Source organism: Stenella coeruleoalba, assembly GCF_951394435.1.
Source record: "Stenella coeruleoalba genome assembly, chromosome: 3".
NCBI lineage: Eukaryota > Metazoa > Chordata > Mammalia > Artiodactyla > Delphinidae > Stenella > Stenella coeruleoalba.
In genome coordinates this window covers 172,704,477-172,711,331 of record NC_137148.1, presented here as the reverse complement: position 1 = coordinate 172,711,331, position 6,855 = coordinate 172,704,477, and the positions used below count along the sequence as shown (strand labels likewise).

Genomic DNA, 6,855 nt, shown 5'->3' with positions numbered 1-6,855 from the left:
AGTCCCTACCATAATTTTTTTAAAAAAGCACATCTGGAGATTCCAGGGGTCCTATGTGGCTGACCAGATGGCTTCTGGAGGCTGCCATGAGGTCAAAATAGCAGAACAGAATTTGTTTTTTGTTTATTTTCCCTTTGTTTTTAATCAGCATGCTGAAACCAACTGGTATAATTTAAAGCCCAAACCTGGACACTTGACCTTGCCTAATTCCTAAGAGACATGTCAGTAAAGGGAGCGCTTCCTTCAGTTACAGACCTCCCTTACTGCACATCCATTGAGAGTCTCTAAGTGCAAAAATATTTAGAGGTTCCAGGAAAGATCCAAGATATGGGCTGCCCTAGAACTTGAGGATGACCCCCAGCTTGAGACCAAGTAAGGATCTGGAAATAAGAAGGCCTGGGGTGTAGTTAGCAAGACAAAGCAGGAGCTAGAACTTCAGAGACCCTCAACTCCCTCTAGAGACAACCTAGGGGTGGGGGGGCATTTCAGTACCACGGAGAGCGCCAAGCTGCCCAGAAAGAGACAAGAGCCCAGATCCTGCTGAAGTGGGGAGGACGCAGCAGCCTGGACTAAGGGGGCAGAGGAGATGCAACCTCAGACCCCAGGGACTTTATGGGGAACGTGGAGTGCCCTAAAATAGCTCTGCCTACTTCACTTAGTGAAAGACCGGGTTTCCACTTTTCTAAACCCTGCATTCAGCCCTCCACTGCCTTCCTCCTGTCCACAGGCACTTGGGGCCCTGACAATCACAGCTCTGGTGAATAGCCTGGGCTCTGGAGTTAGACCACCCAGACCAACCACTGACTAGTCCCTTGTGACCCAAGCAAGTCACTGAACCCATGGGATGTTTTATAAAATATGGTAGGCAGGTAAAAGGGTCTCCCCACAAAAGAGGTCCACATCCTAGTCCCCAGAAGCTGTGAATATGTTAGGATACAAAGGAATTACATAAACAACAAGGTCCTACTGTATAGCACAGGGAACTATATTCAATATCCTGTGTCAAATCATAACAGAAAAGAATATGAAAAAGAATGTATATACTTCACTGTACAAGAGAAATTTTTTTTTTCTTTTTTTTTTTGCGGTACGTGGGCCTCTCACTGTTGCAGCCTCTTCCGTTGCGGAGCACAGTCTCCAGATGCGCGGGCTCAGCGGCCATGGCTCACGGGCCCAGCCGCTTCGGGGCATGTGGAATCTTCCCGGACCGGAGCACGAACCTGTGTCCCCTGCATCGGCAGGCAGACTCTCAACCACTGCGCCACCAGGGAAGCCCTAGGAGAAATTTTTAAAAATATTTATGTATATATATATGTATGTATGTATGTGTTCATTTGTTTGTTTTGGCTGTGCCGTGTCCTAACTGTGGCACGTGGGATCTTCAGTGCAACACGCGAGATCTCTTAGTTGCAGCATGTTGGAGCTAGTTCCCTGACCAGGGATTGAACCTGGCCCCCTGCATTGGGAGCACGGAGTTTTACCACCAGACCACCAGGGAAGTCCCTGTACAGCAGAAATTAACCCAACATTGTAAATCAACTATGCTTCAGGGACTTCCCTGGTGGCACAGTGGTTAAGAATCCACCTGCCAATGCAGGGGACATGGGTTCGAGCCCTGGTCCGGGAAGATCCCACATGCTGCGGAGCAACTAAGCCCGTGTGCCACAACTACTGAGCCTGCACTCTAGAGCCCGCGAGGCCCAACTACTGAAGCCCGCGTGCCTAGAGCCCGTGGTTCACAACAAGAGAAGCCACCGCAATGAGAAGCCCACGCACCGCAACGAAGAGTAGCCCCCTCTCGCTGTAACTAGAGAAAGCCCGCGTGCAGCAATGAAGACCCAACGCAGCCAAAAATAAATTAAAAATAAAAATCAACTATACTTCAATAAAATTTAAAAAAAAAGAATTAAGGTTATAGGTGGAATTCACATTGTGATTTAGCTGACCTTGTTGAGAGACCAACTGGGGATTTTATCTTAAACGGGGAGTTTATCCTGGTTTATGCTGGTAGACACAAGGTAATCCCAAGCATCTTGAAAAATGGGAAAAGGCCAGAGGGATGACAGCATAAGGACTCAGCCTGATGTTTCTGACCTTGAACATGGAGGAAAGGGCCACGAGCCAAGGGTTGCAGGCAGTTCCCAATAGCTGAAAAGAGGAAGGGAACGGATCCCCCCCAGACCCTTTAGAGAGGAATGCAGCCCTGATGACACCTCGATTTTAGCCCAGTGTACTAGTCAATGTTCTCCAGGGAAACAATATATGTATGATAATGAATTTGTGTTGTTTTAAGCCACTAACTTTGTGGTCCTTTGTTACAGCAGCTGTAGGAAACAGATATGAAAAGAATGTCTCCCACGGGGGTCCTTGAAGGATCGAGTGAGGATTGTGTGTAAAGTGCGTGGTGCAGCCCAGGCACGCAGTAGTCGCTCAGTAATTGGAGGTGTTTTAGTTGCCTAAGTCCCCAGTAGCAGGGAACTCAGAGACTCTGGGCTCCGGAGGGGTTGGCAGGCTGGACTTTGGCCCAGCAGAGCCAATGTGATTCTTCTGTTCTCTGCAGCCCTTGCTGTCCCTCTGTTGCAGGAAGGGGGACCCCTTCCGGGCCCCAAGAGTGGGCTCTTGCCTAAGACTCAGCAGTGAATTGTCCGAGGAGACACGTGTGCTGACAAAGCAAGAGACCTTATTGGGAAGGGGTGCCCAGGCAGAGAGCAGCAGGGTAAGGGAGGCCAGGAGAACTGCTCTGCTACAGGGCTCACAGTCTCGGGTTTTATGATAATGGGGTTAATTTACGGGTTATCTCTGGCCAATCATTCTTTTTTTAAAAAAAATATTTATTTATTTATTTTGACTGCTGGGGGTCTTAGTTGCAGCGTGCGGGATCTTTAGTTTTGGCGTGCGGGATCTAGTTCCCTGAATAGGGATCAAACCCGGGCCCCCTGCATTGGGATCAGAGAGTCTTAACCACCAGTCCAGTCGGGAAGTCCCTCTGGGCAATCATTATGACTCAGGGTCCTTCCTGGTGGCGCGTGCATCACTCAGAGGAGATGGATTCCAGCGGGAAGGATTCTGGGAGTTGGTAGGACATGGACTGGTGTCTCCTCTCTCCTTTCGATCTTTCCCAAGTTCTTCCAGTTGGTGGTAGCCTGTTAGTTCCACGTCCCTACCAGGACCTCCTGTTGTAAGATAACTCATGCAAGTGGTTACTATCGTGTCTGGCCGGGACGGGTGGTTTTGGTCCATGGTTCCCTTAACGCCTCCAGAGACTTTATTTATTTGTTTGTTTGTTTGTTTTGGCTGCACCGCATGGTATGTGTGATCTTAGCTCCCTGACCAGGGATCGAAACCGCGCCCGCTTGCAGTGGAAGTGCGGAGTCTTAACCGCTGGACTGCCAGGGAAGTCCACCTCCGGAGACTTTAAAGTAGGCCTGGAAGAGCTGGCAGCTCCGTCATTTCACTTCGGAGGGACATTTGGCAGTTCGGCAGCTGACCCCAAGGGGAGGGTGCTCTGATGCATGACGTCAGGGGCTGGCAAACTTCCTGTAAAGGACCAGGGAGTAAATGTTGTTGGCTTTGCAGACCAGGTGGTCTCTGTCTGATGGTGCAACTGTGCTGTTGCAGCAGAAAAGCGGTCACAGACAGTGTGTAAACAAATGGGTGTTCTGATAAAACTTTATTTACAAAAACCAGAGGTGGTCAGGATGAAGACGCTGTCTTTAATCAATCCTCCTTAGGGGAGAAAGCATGGGCCCTTAAAGCCTCTCCAAATGGCCTCAAGAGGTCTGGAAACTTCCATCCTTGTTGTCCTCCAGGAACGTCAGGATATACTGCACTGAAGTCTGGTTTGCCTCCTGGAGAACCAAGATCAGAGATGAGCCAGCCCAGCTGAAGCCCTCTAGAGCAACCAGCCTGCCGCCCACCGGCTAAATGAGCACATATATATGAGTGACCCCTGGCAAGACCAGCAGGGGAACGGCTCAGCTAGGCCCAGTCCAAATTGCTGATTTACACACTAATTATTAGGACAATTTTTTACAATAGCCAGTACCATGGGGTTTTTTTAGAGTCCATATATATGCGTTAGCACATGGCATTTGTTTTTCTCTTTCTGACTTACTTCACTCTGCATGACCGACTCTAGGTCCATCCACCTCACTACAAATGACTCAATTTCATTTCTTTTTATGGCTGAGTAATATTCCATTGTATATATGAGCCACATCTTCTTTATCCATTCCTCTGTCGATGGACACTTAGGTTGCTTCCATCTCCTTGCTATTGTAAATAGTGCTGCAATGAACATTGTGGTACATGACTCTTTTTGAATTATGATTTTCTCAGGGTATATGCCTGGGCTGGCTCATCTCTGATCTTGGTCCTCCAGGAGGCAAACCAGACTTCAGTGCAGTATATCCTGACGTTCCTGTAAGAGGACAAGGATGGCTGTTTCTCTGCAGTTTTCCCCAGCTTTGGGTGGTGGCTACTGCTGGGCTCCGGCTTTCCAGCGGCGGAGGGCAAGGCGGCGTGGACAGCGGCCCTGGCACCCCGCGCCCCGCCACCCGCAGCCGCGCGCCCGCCCGCCCGCCGCGCCCCGAGCTCTCCGCTCTTCGCCTCAGTGCCCGGCCGCCGCCACCGCGGCCCAGAGAGCGGCCCAGATGCAGGCCATCAAGTGTGTGGTGGTGGGAGACGGAGCTGTAGGTAAAACTTGCCTCCTGATCAGTTATACACCAATGCCTTTCCTGGAGAGTATATCCCCACTGTCTTTGACAACTATTCTGCCAATGTTATGGTGGATGGAAAACCGGTGAATCTGGGCTTGTGGGATACATCTGGACAAGAAGATTATGACCGATTACGTCCCCTATCCTATCCGCAAACGGATGTATTCTTGATTTGCTTTTCTCTTGTGAGTCCTGCATCATTTGAAAATGTTCGTGCAGAGTGGTACCCTGAAGTGCGACACCACTGTCCCAACACTCCTATCATCCTGGTGGGGACGAAACTTGATCTGAGGGATGATAAAGACACGATTGAGAAACTGAAGGAGAAGAAGCTGACACCCATCACCTACCCGCGGGGCTTGGCCATGGCCAAGGAGATCGGTGCCGTCAAATACCTGGAGTGCTCCGGCGCTCACGCAGCGAGGTCTTAAGACGGTGTTTGATGAAGCTATCCAGGCGGTTCTCTGCCCGCCCCCCGTCAAGAAGAGGAAGAGAAAATGCCTGCTGTTGTGAATGTCCGGGCCCCTCCCGCCTGTCCCAGTCCCCCAGGACCCTTTGTACTCTTTGCTCAAACGGTGGAGCCTTCGCACTCAATGCCAAGTTTTTGTTACAGATTAGTTTTTCCATAAAACCGTTTTGAACCAATCAGTAATTTCTAGGTTTTGTTTGTTTAAAGTGTAAGAGTTCAAACTTTCACATCCTATTAAAGTTTAGCCCTAAGATGACGAGCTTCCTTAAAGCCTTATTTCTCAAAGCCCCTATTCTTGCTCAGATTAAGGGTTGCCAAAATACCTTGTGAACTAAGTTGCATTGTTGGGCTAAGAACACTAAGCACTAAACTGTTCAAAGACCTTTGTCTGGAAGAGACTAGCTTCTGAGGCAGGAGATGCAGACACTCGCTAATGAGTTTCAGACGCGAAGAGCAGTACAGCCTCCTTCCTGAAACGTTGCCATTTAACGCATCCTGATTTACCAGCCCACGTTCACTACCTAACACTGTACTGTACATCATAATGAATGAGTGGAACAGCTCAGCTCTTTGGATCCATCTTTTTGATTTCGTAGTGAGATTTTTAAAAGAAATTAGTGTATTAGCTTTGGTGAGATTTTGAACAGAGTTTTTACTCCCGTGTTCCCTCCGATGAAGCATTCTGCTCTGGCCGCGGGTGCACTGGGTGGAGTGTGTGGAACACTTGTGATCCGAGGATGAAGACAGTATTTTAACAAAATATGGAGATTAATTTACACTACATTGTATACGTAATAATTAAACTATTAAAAGTGTCACGGGTAAACGTTTTAAAAGGTTAATTTCTGTCAAATGCAGTAGATGATGAAGAAAGGCTGGTATTATCAGTGTTTTCTTAAGCTTTTCCTTTTCCTTAAACGTGTCCATCCCTCCTGAAATTGGGCATTTAATCCATCTTTGACCTCATCATTCTCATAGTTGCTAACTTAGTAAGTGCTTTTCTTATAGAACCCCTTCTTAATGAGCAATATGCCTCCTTGTATTATAAAATCGTTCTGAATATGCATTAGAAATTTTTTTTTGTAGATTAGTAAAAGTGCATTCCTGTTTTCATGTTACCTTATCCAAAGCTATAAGTGCTTTCCTTGGTTTTCTAGTAACTAGGTGTAAAAATTCTATGTTGCAGCTTTACAGTTTTTAAAATACTTAGATATTCTTAAACTGTAAACCCTGGCAGATCACCGACACTGCACCTGGACTAATAACACTGACCGCCTCTTGCCTCACAGCGTGCACACGCTTCCTGTCCTTGCCCTAACGATGTTCCTTGGGGTCTGTGAGGTTCTGTCAACCCCGTGCTCGTGCTAACGAAGTTCTGTACAACTTACCCACTGGCAAGAATATGAGCTTGGACCTTTCAACCACTAGAACAAAATTTTTTAAAGTGACAGTTGCAGAATTGTGGAGTGTTTTTACATTGATCTTTTGCTAATGCGATTAGCAGTATGTTTTGCATGTATGACTTAATAAATCCTTGAATCATGATTGGCAAAAAAAAAAAGAGGACAAGGATGGAAGTTTCCAGACCTCTTGAGGCCGTTTGGAGAGGCTTTGAGGGCCCATGCTTTCTCCCCTAAGGAAGATTGATTAAAGACAGGGTCTAGAGTT

The 6,855-nt window shown here is 47.7% G+C and overlaps 1 pseudogene across 1 annotated transcript; it reads left to right on the top strand.

The window, feature by feature from the left end:
• The first annotated feature begins 4,512 nt into the window (after positions 1 to 4,512).
• LOC307183907 (ras-related C3 botulinum toxin substrate 1-like) lies at positions 4,513 to 5,356 on the top strand (annotated as a pseudogene). Its single transcript has one exon. The product of its transcript is annotated as a ras-related C3 botulinum toxin substrate 1-like (transcript).
• The last annotated feature ends 1,499 nt before the right edge of the window (positions 5,357 to 6,855 follow it).